Genomic DNA, 16,488 nt, shown 5'->3' with positions numbered 1-16,488 from the left:
ACCTTTAGCTGAATAAAATTTGGTATCTAATCTGGTAACTGGGCAATTTAAGGCTTAAGAGCCGCTGTAAAGTCTTAAATTCGGCCGAAATCAGCTTATTTGGTCTCAAAGGTCCTTCCAAGGAAGGGATTCTATTTACAGTTCTATTTACAGTGAAATTCTTATAAAATAAATCCACGCAACCTTCGTGATTGTTATTTCATATACCATTGGCCAAAAAATGTCCATCAAGTTGGCCAAAAGCAGGCTGCCTCCAATAAATATTTACTTTAAGACACACACACAGAGACATTCGCACACTCACAATAAGGCTGACCAGAGCAGAGGAAGCCAGAGCGAAGACACAATTACATGAAATTATGTTTGCACAACAGGGTTGGGTCGCTGTCGGTGTGCGGCGTGGCCCAAGTTGTGGCTCTGTATCCAATTCCATTAAAATCAATTTGTCTATTTATTTTGCCGATAATCTGGTGGAGCGTTTGGCTGTAAAATTTCGCACCGCAAATGGCCCCAGCGCTGGGAATTGTGCAGGACCGAACGTGAAGGTGGCTCTGCACCTCAATAGCCTCTAATATGTCAACATCAGGCGAATGGCAGGACAAGTCCATACAGGACAGCGCACCACAGGCAGACAGCCCGGCACAGAGCAGGACAGCTAAAACGTTATAATTTGACCAATGTTTCGCCTGCCCCGGCCAACCCACCAGCCGCAATGTCGATTTATTACGGCCGGAATGTTTTGCGTTGAAGTTGAAGTCCAACGTGTGTCATGTCCTTGCCTTGCCGTCAATCAGCAGACAGCATTTGGGGCACGGCGTAGAGGATATGATCAGATGCAAATTGCCTTGGTCTGCCTCAATGATGTATGTAAATATATTAATATAACTACAAACTTACCTTAAGAGTTACGGAGCTGCAGATAAAGCGACTTTAGCACTGAAAGAGAACAATGAGAAATTGTTTATTAAGAGAGGAAACTGTGTGAGATGCAAAGCATTTTGTGAGCTGAGCTTGGGAAAGGGCCACCTGAAGAGCTCAATGGAATTTCTGAGAATGACGTCGAAGCGCCTTTGATGTAGAGCAAAGCAGCGATAGGCAAACTTGATCTGTCTAGCGGATACAGAGAGAGATAGATAGAGAGAGTGAGAGTGAGAGAGAGAGAGAGAGAGAGAGAGAGAGAGAGAGAGAGAGTTATGTAGACAGTGTTTAATGACACAGCCCAGCTCGATTTAGTCAACAGTCTAGACTTTTTTGAGGGGTTTTGATAAAGTGAATTCCTTTTTGATTTTCCTTACATTCCAGCTAGATATATTTAATCGAAATCTGATATCAGAAGAGTCGAATTATTTATACAGTAAAAAAAAATTCGTTCTCGATAATTCTCGATATTTTAAATTTCTGTGTAAGCCGAAAAAAAAACTGATCCTTTTGCCATTTCGAATTACTGGGACTCGACTGTATATATATATATATATATATATATATATATATATATATATATTTTTGTTTTTTTTGTTTTTTTTTTTTTAATTAAATAATTTTTTTTTATACCCCGAATTTTTTAAAGACTTAAGGTTTATAGTAAAACAAAATAATATATTTGAAAATTCACTAAGAAAAACCAACGCTCAAAGGGTAAACTGCTTAACTGTTGGCTGCTTAGGATTATGTTTCAAATATATATAAACACATATACTATTACCAAAGTCCATCTGCTGGTACGATATTTATAGCTTATATATCGTATAATATATAATTATCGTAAACTTTGTCTTGGCAAGTCTAGTTTAAAAACCCCTAGGCCTGCTGCATTTTCACAGAACTTCAATGAAATATTCATTGACCCATTGACGCTCTGAAGCACTCAACTTTGAGCATTATTTCTTCATATGGCCGTGCATGCATATGTAGTGTCGCATGTTGACAGCCATTCAGGTGACTTGTTACGGCTTTTACGACACTATTAACATCATGGTGCTTGAGATTTATGGATATAGTTCAATAGGCGCTGCAGCTCCTGTTCTTTTGAGCCATTTATCTCTGGCCTGTTTGTGTTTAATAGTATTTTTATGGTCAGCCATAAAAGAGGCAAGGCCGACAGGCAGGCAAGTGATAGTCGACCTCAAAGTAGACTAGCAAAAAAAGACAAAAAAAGCAAATCGAAGAAGGAGAAGAAGCAGAGAAACAACAAAGAGGCCATTAACTGGCAGTCAAACGAAAATGAGCAAAAGGCCAAACCACAGCTGCTTTGTTGATTTTGACATATGAGAATGATAATGCTAGCTGGCCTTAATTGTGCCCGACTTTTTGATATACTCTCCAAGCCCGGCTATAAACGCCAACGCAATAAGTTTGGCTGATGTAAGCCGCATTTTATGTTTGATTAAATTGATTTTTGGTCACGCAAAATATAATAATACTAAAATATATAATCAAAAATACTAAGCTGGAATTATTTGAGCAACAGATAACAAATATTCATTTAAGAAATAATAATGTAATAATTCATAAAAATTAAATTAAATATGTTGTAACAGCTTACAACATATTTAATTTAATTTTTTTAGTCACTATATTATTATTTTTGTAGAGATTCTCAGCTTCCAGATAATAAAAATATAAATAAAATAAAATTCTAATTAAGCATCTTGTACAGAGCATGTTTAAAGGTTTTTGCTTAGTTTCTTGCTCTCTTTTAGTATTTCGAGCTCTTTGTTTAATGGGCTAAATGCGTTGGCTCACTTAGCAGCGCGTTGTGCTTGTTGCTCATTTCTTTGGGCCCAGTCCAGCTCTCACTGCGGTACATCAATCAAATGCCTCCATAGCACTTAGCCGCCGCAGGAGTCGGCTGCTGGGCAGCATCTGGATGTTGTTGTTGTTGTTGTTGCTGTTGGGCTTCTGCTTCAGTGCTTCAGTGTGCTGAGTTGACAGTTTTCTCTTTGGGCTCGGCTTTTTTCATTTTTATTTCTATGCCAGCCTGTAACGCGGTCACTTGATGCGCAAATAATTGAAATTAATAAATTGAATTTAATTGAAAAGCGCTGGACAACTTGAGCACTTAAAGGCAGCCGTTGGCCCCACCCGAGCACTCCAGAGTCAATGAGTTGTGCTCTCAGGCTGCGCTTTAACTTGCTCGCAGAGGAAATGAAGCAGCCACACAGCTGTCTGGCGTGCTCAGCAGCTGCTGCTGGTGGCGCCACCACCGCCGCCGCCGCCGCTGCCTTTCAATTTCAATTTCCGTTGCACTTTGCATAAATCTCTTATCGTTCGAAAGATGGCAACAACTTGGCTGGGGGGAGCTGCTTTTTTGGCTGCGCCGTTTTTGGACCAACATTTTGTGCAAACAAGGCGACGCTCTGCGCAAGCAAGTTAATCGTCAGCTGTGCGCCATTCACTGAGCACGAAGACCATTTGAATCGCAATACGCCTGGCTGCAGCTGCAGGTTGAGTGGTGTAAATCCATGCAGCTGCCCGACTGCAAACTGCAAACTGCCAACTGCATTCCCTCTGTGGGGAGGCAGCTTACCGTTTTCCAGTTTCTTTTCATTACTTTTCCTGCAAAATTATGCGACTAAACAAGAAGCGACAACAGCAACAGTAACAGCAACAACAATAACTCGATGGCTAACCAGCTGCTCGACTCAATGGCCAACATGACGTATACGTAGTTTTTGCTTCAACAAACTTTCTAAGCCAAAAACTGTTCTGTTCAAATTTAATTTATGCACTGGCAAACACACACGAAAAAAGAAAGTAAATGTAAATAGACATAGGGAGAGTGAAACAGAGGGAGAGAGGGAGAGAGCAGCAAGTCGAGTGTAAACCACAAACTGTGCAACATGGCGTATACATAATATGAGTATGAGTGTGTATGTGCGTGTGTGTGAGTGTGTTTGGCATTTATGAAAAGTTACTTTTTGGCCTGATTAGATCATGTGCACGAACCACTGCTCGAGTCATTGACTTTGGAGCATTTAAGCCAAAACATTTGGCTCTCAATATTTCACTGCCTGACGATGATAAATTCGCTGTTTTTTGGCCAACCACAAGCTGAACAATTAGGCTAAGCTATCAATCAAGCTATTAATATCACTTGGCAAAGCGAGATTTCAATGCCAGTTAAATCGCAGCGCTTCAGAATCTGCCTAGCAACGCAAAATCAATTAGGTAAGTGGAATTCAGGCAGAGAGCCTGAATATGGACTTTTAGCTAATTGAGCTAGAGTTTGAAATAAAAAAACTATAAATAAAATAATAGATAAATAAATAATAACAAAATATTGCAGGTTTTTCGTGTGTATATATGTGTATAGGAGCACCGACACACAGAAATGTACACACACTCACATAAACTTTGATGAAACTGCGAACTCTACTCGCATTTTAGGCTGCTTTCGTCGTCATCGATGAATCAATCGATTTAACAGCCAGGAGACATCGCATTTTTTTTTTTATTAAGAAAATCAATATTTAGTCGAGTCCCTAGCTCTCTCAAAAATCGCAGTAATTAAATACATGTCAATCAAGCAGTATTAAAAAATAAACAAGAAAAGTTAAGTTTAAAATTAAAATTCAATTTATATTCAACATAAATTTTAGTTCAAATTTTAATCGGAAAAATTCCCTCTATTTATTTTTATGAGTTTGCTGCTTCGTTTATATTTTCCCTGCAAAAATAATTTTAATATTAAAAGTTGGTTTCGAAGTCTTGTATGATGCATAATGCAAAATATAAGGCCGTATAATTTGCATTTTTAGTTATTTGAAGCTTTAGGGAGTCCACTTTACTTCAATTTTAGTTTGGCTTGAAGGAATTTTACTCTATCCTATGATTGCGTGTGCTATATATTTCTATACAAAAATTTGTATATTTAATTTTTTTTTTTTTTTCATTTACAGCATGAATTAAAACTAATACTAATTAATACTACCCAGTGAGACGCTGTATTTATAGCTTTCAAAAGCCATTGAACAAAAATTAATAGTCATTGATATTATTGATTTTTATCGGGAATGGGTTTAAAAGCTTTACTCTGCATGATAATCAAATTTAAATATCTTTAATTTAATTCCAATGCCGATGCCTAAATGGCCAGACCGGCATTTCCATCATCGACTCAGCATGGGCTAAATGACGAATGACGACTTTCGAATAAGGAATATATATGCTAATAATGCTTCTACTACTGCTGCTACTGCCTATGCCTAATCAATAATACACAAGTTCCTTCCACATATTATACTCTGACTTCCCAATTCAATTTTCCGTTTCCGATTAAGGCTCTAACAAGCTAAATATGTATATATTTCTAAAAAAAAAAAAAAATAAATAAAATTATATGTAATATATTTAGCAAATTTTCTTTTATATTCCAAAGTGAAAAGAGCTTATCGTTTATTTTTGTCTCTCAGATGTTTAACAGCTCATTAGCTCGCCTTGTTTAATAGCCCATGATAGATTGGTGTTTCAAGGATATATCAGAATTGAACAGAAATTCGTTCATTTCTTTTTATTTCTTTTCTCCTGACACTTGACAGCTCATGAGCTGCTGCAGGCTGAATAAGGAATAAAACATTATCGTCGGAAGCCGCGGGTCGAGCTGTCAGCAGCTCTCGATGGCTTAATTATAACACTTTGCAAAAAAAAAAAAACCTTTTTAGGCTTTATATTTTTACACTTTATTAATCGCTTCACGTGTCAAGGCAGCCGAGCATAGCCGATTGAAGATTGAGGCTACGACAGACCGCCCTGTCGATTGAGCACGCATCTTGTCAGGCGCTGCGACGCAAGTGATTTATTAGTTGGTCTCACCTGTCGTTGGGTTTTGCTTTCGCTTCTGAAAAATTGGATGCACATAAGCAATTGATTGCCTGAACTTTATCATAATGCCAGCAAGTTGTACACGTTAGCATGTATATTATGATTATTTGTGTGCGTGTGTGTGCCTGGGTGTGTGTTAGAGGCTTACTGAAAGCAGTTAGTCAACGTGGCTTACGTGAAAATCGCTTTCCACACACACACACACAAAGTTTCGCTCGCCCGGAAGCTGGGCAAAGTTTTCGCCAAAAAACTCCAAATCGGCGGTTATTTTTAGATAAGACCCACCGTATGCAACATGGCTGACTAACTGCCTAAGAGGCGGCCAACACCTAAACCCGAAAGCCAAATCAAATAACCAAATAACTGTGCATGTGTCGTCAGCTCATAGCTCCCAGCTCTGCTAACCGTAAACTAGAAACTTTATCAAACTTTCAAGTGGTTATGAATTCCAGCACAGATCGCACACACACACACACACATACCCAGTATGTAATCAAGGTATTGCATTGATTCTCTTCTTATTTTTCTTCGTCTCCTCTTATTTGGAGACAATTCACATAGTTCTTATCATCAGTGTCACTTGGCCCAAAGTTGGTAATTAAAAAAGTTGCCTAGCAGCCTGCTTGACGAGTGAAACGCTTAAGTCCGCATAAGTCTGCACTTTGGGCTAATTAACTGTGCTGCAGCCTAGACGAGTGTATGTCGCATCTATCTGTAGCTCAAATATCATAAAGGTGCTCAAGGCAAGCGCATCAAAGGGCCGGTGGACTGCTCGAGTGCTGACTAAATAGTCAACTGAGTGTTTGTTTGCCTGGCAATTACACGAGCACTTGCCAGGAGTGGCTGACTCTTGGCCTGAGGCCTTTGCTTAAATATATAGAATATATATTATATATATATGTATATATTTGTATATGTATTGGCTTATTTATATACGCAGTGGAATTGTTAACAGCCGTAAATTGGTATTTCGTGTCATTTTTGTTTGCCTCAGCAATTAAGTTGAAGGCTTATAGAGTATTGCATACTTCGCGGCGTTGCCCAACACTGTTGACATAAAATATGCGCGCTATTTGGCAATTTGGCCTGGCCTGGCCTGGTCTGTGCCAGCCGAAGGTAGAATCTGGGCATAGAGGTAGACACGCATGACTGCACTGGGACAGACAGAGCAGCGTTGCGCTCCCTGTGTGTGTGTGTGTGTGTGTGCGTGTTGGGACAATTTTTGGTTTGGCGTCTTTTGAACTCATAAAAACATGAGCGAAAAACCTTTTCAAGTGTGTCGCATAAAAATGATGCTTTTCACTTTTCGTACGTAATGTCACTTTACTGAAAATATAACGACAACAGCAAGCCAGTAAGGCAACTGTAGTCGAAGTGTCCGACTAAAAGATACCCTGCATCTAAATTTGATACAAATTTATAGCTGGTCTAATATTTTATTATTATTTCAGAGATCAATGCGCTTAAATATGCGGACTGACGCATGGATGGACAGAGGGACAGATCAACAAAAGGGCAGACAGGACAAACAGACGGATGGACAGAGGAAAAGACAGACAAAAGCACAGACAGACGGATAGACAGAGAGATTAGCCATATGAACATTTGACCAACTCGACTCAGCTGTTCCTCATGATTAAGAATATATATATTTCATAGCTGTGCCACGCCTTCTTCTGCCTGTTACATACATTTTAGCCAAATCCTTACACCCCGATTTGCCAATATCAATGAGTTGAGGGTATAAAAATAACGTGGAGTAAATGTGCTATAAAAAATTTGTTCAACGTACGATGAATACTCCATCCCTCTTTTCTACTGTGTCCCTCTCTCCCTCCCTCTCTCTCTCTCTCTCTCTCTCTCTACCCCTCTCACTCTGGCAGTCACACATGTTGGCTGCAATCAAAGTGAGTAGCGAACGCTCTGGGACGAGTCTATCACTGTCACTGCCAACCTCTAGAGAGAGAGGGGTAGAGTGGGACTAGGGGTGGGGTACGGCGCAGCCCTGGCAGCCCTCCAAAACGTGCGTGACATTTTGCAAGCGTTTGATTTTAATTTTGTCAAATTTGGCAAAGCGCAAAGCTTTGTGAGCACGACTTTCGCTCTGCTGGCAACTGCAAATTGTGCGTTTGGGCTAAGAGTCGTGTGCACTTAAATATGATTACAAAACATTGCTCTGAAAGGTTTCTGATTAAATTAACCGAATTGAACGACAAGCCATTGTCAACGTATGTCAACTGAAAGCTTTGCTTTTAGCTCACATCTAAAGAACTCAAGGAGCTCAAAGAACTGAATAGCTGCCTTGAGCTACAGGTGAAGCAGAATCTGTTGATTTGTGAATTGGCAATACTTTGACACAGACTTGGCTATTCACTAAGTCACAATGCTCTGAGCAGACGTCTGGTCAGTCAATATAGCAACTCTCCTCCTTTAGTTACTCGATCTTCCCCCTCTCTCCTTCTCTTCCTCTGTTGCCCAGAATTTGTGGCATTCGCCTTGCGCCACACTTAACAGCTGATTGTAGCTACTAGACGTTGTGATTGTCGTTTTATCTGCGGCTCATCCGTTTCGCTTTTTTCGCCCTCCCCTCCGCCGCCGCCCACTTAACCAATGGCGCGTGGGCATGACGATAATCAGCACATTTATATGCAACATGAAGCAGCCGGCGCGCAGCTAACGAGACGGCAGCACAAGTATTAAAAAAAAAAAAAAAAATGAAAATGAACATAAATTAAATCATAAATTGCAACAATTTCCGGTGGAAAGTTTTGCGCGCAGGCAGACAGAAAAATGCAAGGAAATCGAAAGGAAGAGGGAAATTGTTTTCCAATAGCAATGGCAAATAATTATTGTTGTGTGGCAGGCAGATAGACAGACAGACAGACAAGTAGGCAAGCAGGCAGGCAGGCTGGGTGTGTGCGAGACTGAGAAGGTGAGCGAGTGCGAGGGAGACAGACAGTTAAATACTTGGGGCGACAGACACGCAAACCCAATTAAAAACTAGTGAGAGTCTTTGTGTTTTTGGAACATGCATGACTAAGAGTTGCGCTCTAAAATGGAGTTAGATCTTGTTTTAGTGTTATGTCAAAAAATAAATAAATAAATAAATAATTATATATTTATATGAGAGCATAAATTTAGGTATTCCACAAGTGATGGTTCTTTATAATTAATAAATTTATTTAATAATTTTAATTTAATTTAATTTTTTATTTAATTTATTTTTATCATTTATTTTAATTATTTATTTTTTATACTTTTTTTTTATTACATATTTATATTATTTATTTTATTTGATTACATATTTATATTTGATTCATTTCATTCCCTTTTTTAATTAAATCATTTATTTTATTAATGTCATTTATTTTATTTATTTATTTTTTGTTTTTTTTTTTTTTATTTACTTACATATTCATATTTTATTAATTTCATTTCTTTTCTTTATTTAAATCATAAAAATATATTTATTTTGCTCATATCATTATTTTCCTTGTTTTATTATACCCTGAACCCATTGAAAATGGGAAATCAGGGTATAATGGTTTTGTGAAAAAGTATGTAACGGGCAGAAGGAGGCGTGGCAGACCCCACAAAGTATATATATTCTTGATCAGCGTGACGAGCTGAGTCGATATAGCCCTGTCCGTCTGTCCGTCCGTATGAGTGCGTCGATCTCAGAAGTTATAAGAGCTAGAGAGCTGAAATTTGGCATGCATACTCGTGTGTACCATACGCACTACGAATTTGCTTTATTTTTTCGATAAATCGTCCGATAACTTTTTTATCGAGAATAATCGAAAAATTGATTTTGTTTTTTTAGCCTAATTTGAACATTTTTAGACCTGTAGTCTTCAAATTTGTGTTGTATATAATGTTAATCGATACAAAGATTTTGTAATTTACAGATTTTGGATACCACGCCCCCTTCTCCCCCAATTTGTAAAAAACGCATTTCAAGTACTAGAGACTTGTGCTTTGGAATGTACACACATATTTAGCATATGATTATACTCTGAAAGTTTCATTAAGATCATATGTTTACAAAAGAAATTATTCAACAAATAAATTCTCATAATATTGCCCACACTGCAGCGCAGCCCATGCGCAGTCGCTGCTTACTGCGCAGTTAGCAGAGCGCAGGCTTATGCGTGCGTGTGGATGCATCTGTATGTATGTGTGCATAAAAGAAGTGCAGAATGATTAGAATATCAGATTAGAGGGTTCAGGGTATCTCCTAGTCGAGCAGTCTCGACTAGAGCTTTCTTACTTGTTTACATTTATATTTTCAAATTTAGCACACTTAACCTACTCTCATATGCCTACAGGGTATTCTTAAGTTAGATCCAAGCTCAATCACGCGCTTAAATATAAATTAAATAATTTAATTACAATAATTTATTGAATCGAAACGGAACGCCTCATCAATTATGCATCAAACCCATATAGAATATTTATCGAGGTGCTTGCATAATCAATTGGCTTTTATTTTCAGCTAGTGTCATTGCATTACTGTTCCATGGCGGTCATTCTGCGCTGCTGCTGCTGCTGCTGCTCTGCTGGACGCTGAAGTTTACCTGCATTTACTTATGTATGTGTGTGCACAACGGCTAGGTGTCACTCGTTCGGTAAGTTGGCAACGTCATCGTAAAAAGAAAAAAAAGGGCTGGTGGAGAAGGGGAGGGAGGGGGCAGTGAACATAAATCCGTAGTCACCCCGTGTCCTGTTTGTGTTGCTCCTTCCACTTGAGTGTCCCACGTTGTTGTTGTTGTTGCTGTTGTTTTTAAATGACACATGGCCCCAGAACAGGAGCTGTAAACAGAGAGCTGAGAGCTGAGCATAGAACACTGGGAACAACCCTACAACAGCCACTAGAGCAATGATAGTTATAACTATAGCGCTTATAATGCTGGCATAACATCGGCTTCCCCTCGACTTCCCCTCGCTGTTGTTCTTCCTGTTGCTCTCGTGTAGTTTGGCTCATTGTTTATACGCCCTGGTACGCAAGTGACTTTCTGATTGCGGAAATTAGCTGGATTCGAGATTTACTGAGCTGCGACGAGCTGTTGCTGTTGCTGCGGCTGCTGCTGCTGCGGCTGTTGCTGCTTCATCTCGGTCTCTGGCTCTGACTCTGAGTCTTGCTCTGGTTCATGTTTTCTTTTCATTTGATGGATATGGCATGGAAATTGCTTGCTCAGCTGCTGCTGCTGCTGCTACTCCTGCTGCTGTTCCTGCTCCTGCTGCTGTTGTTGTTTGCGGTTAGGTGACGCTATTTATGGGTTTTGTGGTTATTAAAAGTGTCACCACATCGTGCAAATAATGGCAAAGAGTAACACTCTGTTTCTGCTCTGCACCTCACCTCTTGCGGTGTCTGTGTCTGAGTCTCTGTGTGTGTGTATGTGTGTGCCCTGCTCTGTTTAGTTTGAGCCTTGACCTTAAATATTTTGCCAAGTGCCATCAGGCACGCCAATGTTTGTTTTTAATCACAGCTAAAGCTTGGCTTCTGCTATTTTTAAACAATTTTACACTGGGAATAGGCGTCATATGCTGCCAAATACAAAGAGTTTCATTATTATATAGTCAGCTTTCGTGTTACATCATAAGCCTGTCAAAGAAATGAGAATAATCTCTTTGGTTTATATCGGAATTGATTTTATTTGCATTTAATCTGCCTTCTCTTTCTATCTGTCATTTATTTATTTTATTTTTAATTTATTTTGCATTTAACTGAGAATAAAGTCTTTTGCTTATCAAATTCAATTTCCTATTGAGGCAACAGTTGCTTAGCAAAAGCAATTAAGATTCAAAGAAAAATTTAGACGTATTCCAACACCCTCCCCCTCAACATATGCGAACTTTTTGATGTTTACAACAGAAAGAAGCAGATCTGTAGGCGTTTCTCGTACAAAGAGCAGCCATAGCATGGCGAGATGAATAGCGACTGTAACTAGAGTACAGACATGGGACTAGGCTGAAATTACGCATACGCAGCGTGTCCACGACGACTTACGTGCGGATGCGGGCCAACAAATTAAAGTGCACGAGCTGCCTCAAAGTGGGTGCTTAACATACGAAATACGCAGAGAACGCGAAATGTGGCAGCGCTTCAATATCAAATGAAACCCACATGTTTCGGTGGCACACAAAGTGCGACTCGAACTCAATAACGTATGCAAATTGTATTCCATAATTTCTCTGGGTCGCGGCATGTGTTTGTATTTTGAAGTCTGCAATTAAAACGAGCCTGTGTACATTTACTATGCGCTGCTCCAAATCGTTAACCAATATGTCTATATAAAGAGATATGTATTTATATGCAAATATAAATGTGTATCTGTTTTTGAGCAAGCCGCACGGCACATGATGATAAGCTGCCTTTGACTGCGTCCTTCATGGTTATGCAGTCATATTTTTAATACCGAAATGCAACAGCAGCTGCCAACAGCAGCAGCAACATCATAGCGGCAACAGCAACATCATAGCAGCTCAGCGACAACAAAGGCGATTGATGGTGCTACATTTCTTATGAGCCACAGTTTGCGGCAGCTACAGTGAATAGCGAACAGAAACTTATGTTGAAGTCGACTATGATAAAGCAAAGTGCACCTGAGCGATAGCGATGCCCCATAATGATTAATATGGCATGATGATATTGAGATTTTTTTTTACAGATTTTATATGTTGCTTAAAATTTTTTTATATTGGGTAGTCGGAAAAGTCTTTTCGTATTTGTCATGAAACTTCAAATCATATTTTTTAATACAATATTTATAATAAACTTTATTAAATTAAATATGCACCATTTTGGTCGACCAGCTCTTGCCATTTTTCCACTAGAGACATAATTCCATTCGTGTAAAACTTTTGTGGTTTCTCCACTCCACAAACTGCTCCAAGTAATTTTCACAGGTAATTTATTTCAATAGAAATAAAATTAAAATAAAAATAAAACAATTCGTATTTACATGTAATTTACAAGCCAAATATTGAAGTAAATTTAATTTTTTCATTAACATACAAACAATTTTTTAGTAAAATAAATAAAAAAATAAAAACTAAAAATAATTTAATTTAAAAAAGTATAAATAAATATATTGTAAGCACAGCTCGCAAGTAGCCGTTGAACGTTTTTTGATGTCAGCAAACAAATGTTTTTTATTGACATTGAGAGAAAAGTTAGAGAGATAACCGATTGCTTCCACGAGTCGATCTGTGATCGACTCTGATTGATCGTTTGGTTGAGCTCAATGAAGCATATCTAGGTTTTCTATAAGAAGGCTCTGCTCGCTAAGCACATCAGTGGCGTGCGTGAATTGAGTGTGTGCATGTGTATGTGAGCGTGAAGATCGTGTGCCCTGACTCTGAGCAGGCTGACTACGAACGTCAAGTGGTATCGCTCTCAAAACGATGTTCGTGAAAAGAGCGTCAATCGAAAAGCACAACTCGAAGCCCTCAACGTATAAGTAAAGCCGAACATAATCAAAGGCCTAGAGGAGAGCGAGGGAAAGAGGGAGAGAGTGATATAGAAAAAAGAGCGTAAAACATCAAACGGTTCCCACTACTTAAGGTGAGCTTGATTTTATTTTTCAGTATCAATAATTACTTCATCATTGTTTACAATATTTTTGATAAATTTATTTTTAATAAATATATGCTTTGTATTAGTTTTTAGTTTATATATTATTCAAAATAAATATTTTATTAAACTTGAAAATTAATTTAGTATATATTGACTTTAGATATCAGCATGAAAATATATTATAAAAGTTTTATACTATTTTTTAGGTTTTCTTTTTAACTATTATTCTTCATTAATATATTTATTTTTAATAATGTAATATTTATTTTTAAATATTATTCTTTATATTTTATTTATTTATTTAATTTCATTTTTTCATCTTACTTTCTTTCAACTAATGTTTATTTATAATTAATTAAAATAACAAAAATTAAATGCATAATAATAGCTCTTCAGTTGCACTTATCTTGGCTCTACTGTAGTTTGTCAGTATTAATTAATAAACATTGTGTGGGGGCTGCATATAAAAAGCGCAAAATTAAAATCTTAGCGATGCAAATTGTGCGCGCTGAGCCAAGGCAGATGAAGCCAGGAAATTAATCAAAAAACAAAAACAAAAAAAGCTGTAAAATTTCGGGACTAATTGGGGAAAGGATTCGGAATATTGCCATGGCATATAGTTGTAAATAAATTAATGAGTTTTGCAGCAAAGAAAGAAGAATTGTTGCGTAATTAGCATAATATGCAAATTATCGCAATCTGTAGAGGCGAAAGACAAAGCATTGACCAAGCTGTTTGACTCGGGCTCAACGCCTTTCACGCAGATAGGACAACAAAGGGTCTGAGTGGGGATTATGATTTTGGCTGATATGCCTGCCTAAGCTATCTTCTTCCATTCAATTAACGTTCGTCACGCTACATTTACACAAGACGCTGAAAATGCGGTGCCCTCATAAGTATGCAACACTTTTTGCTGTTTGTACAGCTGCGAGCTGCGCAGCTAAGCAGGCCGTAGAGCTTGATGTTAAACGATTGTCTTGCTGTAATTAAAACTTTTGTCAACGTTGACATTGTGGATACTCAGCTTGGTCTTTTGCAAATTGATGAGCCAGCTTTTTAGCAAATAGCCAAAAGACCCCGCAGAGCTGCGTGTGAGCTGTCGAAGCCAACGCAAAGCGTTTGTGTTTAAATAAAAGACATTTTTTGTTCATTCCATTTCTCCATCGCTCACGTTTTTTTTTTTTTTTTCTTTTTTGTGGCCATAGCAACTGCAATCGTCGCCTGCAGAATAGAATGAAAATGCCAAATTTCAATGTGCGCGCACACAGCCGGAAGAGCGAAAAGAGAAGAGAAAAAATGAAACCGGGAGAATGGAACATTGGGTAAATGGAGCTGCGGCTTATGCCGGCATTCCTGAGTGGGGCTGGTGGTAGGGGGAGGAGACATGTGCAGTGCATGCAATCGACAGGCCACGTTGCGGCTGGTGCCAAGTTGGCTACACTCGCTAATTTGTAATTGTGCTGCGGTTGACTGCGAAATGGATACCTCCAGCCTGTCAGGATCAGTTGCTGTGGCACGTAGCAGCCAAGCAGCGAGCTGAATCCGGCTGAAGTTGAGTAAGCGAGGGCTGGCATTATTATGCAAAACACACAGCCACAGAGAGAGACAGAGAGACTGAGACTGAGACAGAGACAGAGAGTCGGATATGAAGGCACTATGCGGGCTCTGTATGGCTGATGCTTTACTTCTGCTCTTGCAAATAATTCGCTTTATTTGGCACTCATCACGCGCGCTGATTGATTGATTGGTAGATTGATTACCGCCAATGTCAGGCCTTCAATTCAATTAAAACATTTTCGTTTAAAATTTTTATCCACATGTAAATAAATATATATTTATATAGTGACTGCATATGTTAACAATTAAATGCATTTTTATTGCAAATGCGAAAATGGTTTGCCATTTCAGTTGATTTACAATAATTATGATTGATTTCTGCCAGGCGACCATGTGGCCTATTGGCCGTAAGTGCGCTCTGATTGCTGCTCAATTTGTGCATATGAGCGGTGCAATGGGTCGGAAAAAAGATATATAATTAGGAAATTCAGCTGCCTGGCACGGCATGGCATTCTTTTCAACAAATTCCAGCACAGGGCGCACCACAATGATTAGAATTCCAGCAGCGCCTGCTGCAACCGACACGGCGTATGCGCAATATGCAAACCAAAAGAACTGTGACTAATGAGCTTTATTTAGCTGCAGAGTTCATACAATGAGTGCTTATGTATTAAATAGGCGTAAAGTAAGACAATTGCATGGAATAATATTGTTTTTGGCTAGCAGAGCGAGCTCTGATGTAAAGAGCTCACAATTATATCGAGCCACTTGGCGTATACTTAATGTGAGTTGCATAGAAACAAGAATTTTTAATTATGCGAAAATTATAAAAAAAAAATCTGAAAACCCCATTTAAAAGTCAATTTTTATAAGAAAATTAAAAAACAAAACAACAAATTTATTAAAAATAAATAATTATTTTATTTAAAAACAAATAAAAATATAATAAATAAAAACTTATTATTACTTATATTTTATGTATTTATTTATTCATTTATTATTATTTTTCTTTATAAAATTATTATTTAATTTTATTATTTAATAATTAATAATAATATAAATTAATAATTAATTTTTAATTAATTATTAAATTTATAAATTTAATAAATAATTTTTATTTTAAATATTTTAATTTTAATTTTTTTTTTTTTTTTTTAAGATTCTTACTATTATACATATATTAGATTTCATGTGACTGTACTAGTAAAGAGACTGGCTAGCCAAATTTGGCATGATTTATATCTTTTTTAAATGTCATTTGAGAACTTTTGACATTTGATATACGTAAATGCAGACACCGTTATCAATAGCATAAAATTCAGTTAAAGTTCTGAATTTTTACAACTGCAATCGCAGTCGTTGGAGATAGAGAGCGAGAGAAAGAGAGATAGAGAAAGTGTGTGTGTGTGAGATAAAAGACAATAAAGTTCAGCCGGCACTTGCAAACTTAATTTGTATATATTAAATTATTCTTAAATTAACAATTTAATTGATTTATACAACAACATCATTTACGGTTAACCAAATGGGAT

General features: G+C 37.7%; 1 protein-coding gene across 2 annotated transcripts in view; it reads right to left on the bottom strand.

The window, feature by feature from the left end:
• The window catches only part of Oct-TyrR (Octopamine-Tyramine receptor), a 48,840-nt gene that overhangs the window by 27,872 nt on the left and 4,480 nt on the right, over nucleotides 1–16,488 (bottom strand). For both annotated transcript variants that reach the window (XM_089466831.1, XM_018008980.2), the window contains exon 2: nucleotides 898–936. The gene's annotated coding sequence lies outside the window, so the exon portion shown is untranslated. The remainder of the gene's footprint in view (nucleotides 1–897; nucleotides 937–16,488) is intronic.

Source organism: Drosophila arizonae, chromosome 4, assembly GCF_054131065.1.
Source record: "Drosophila arizonae isolate 15081-1271.41 chromosome 4, UAZ_ARI_1.0, whole genome shotgun sequence".
Lineage (NCBI taxonomy): Eukaryota > Metazoa > Arthropoda > Insecta > Diptera > Drosophilidae > Drosophila > Drosophila arizonae.
This window is presented reverse-complemented; position numbering and strand designations above follow the sequence as displayed.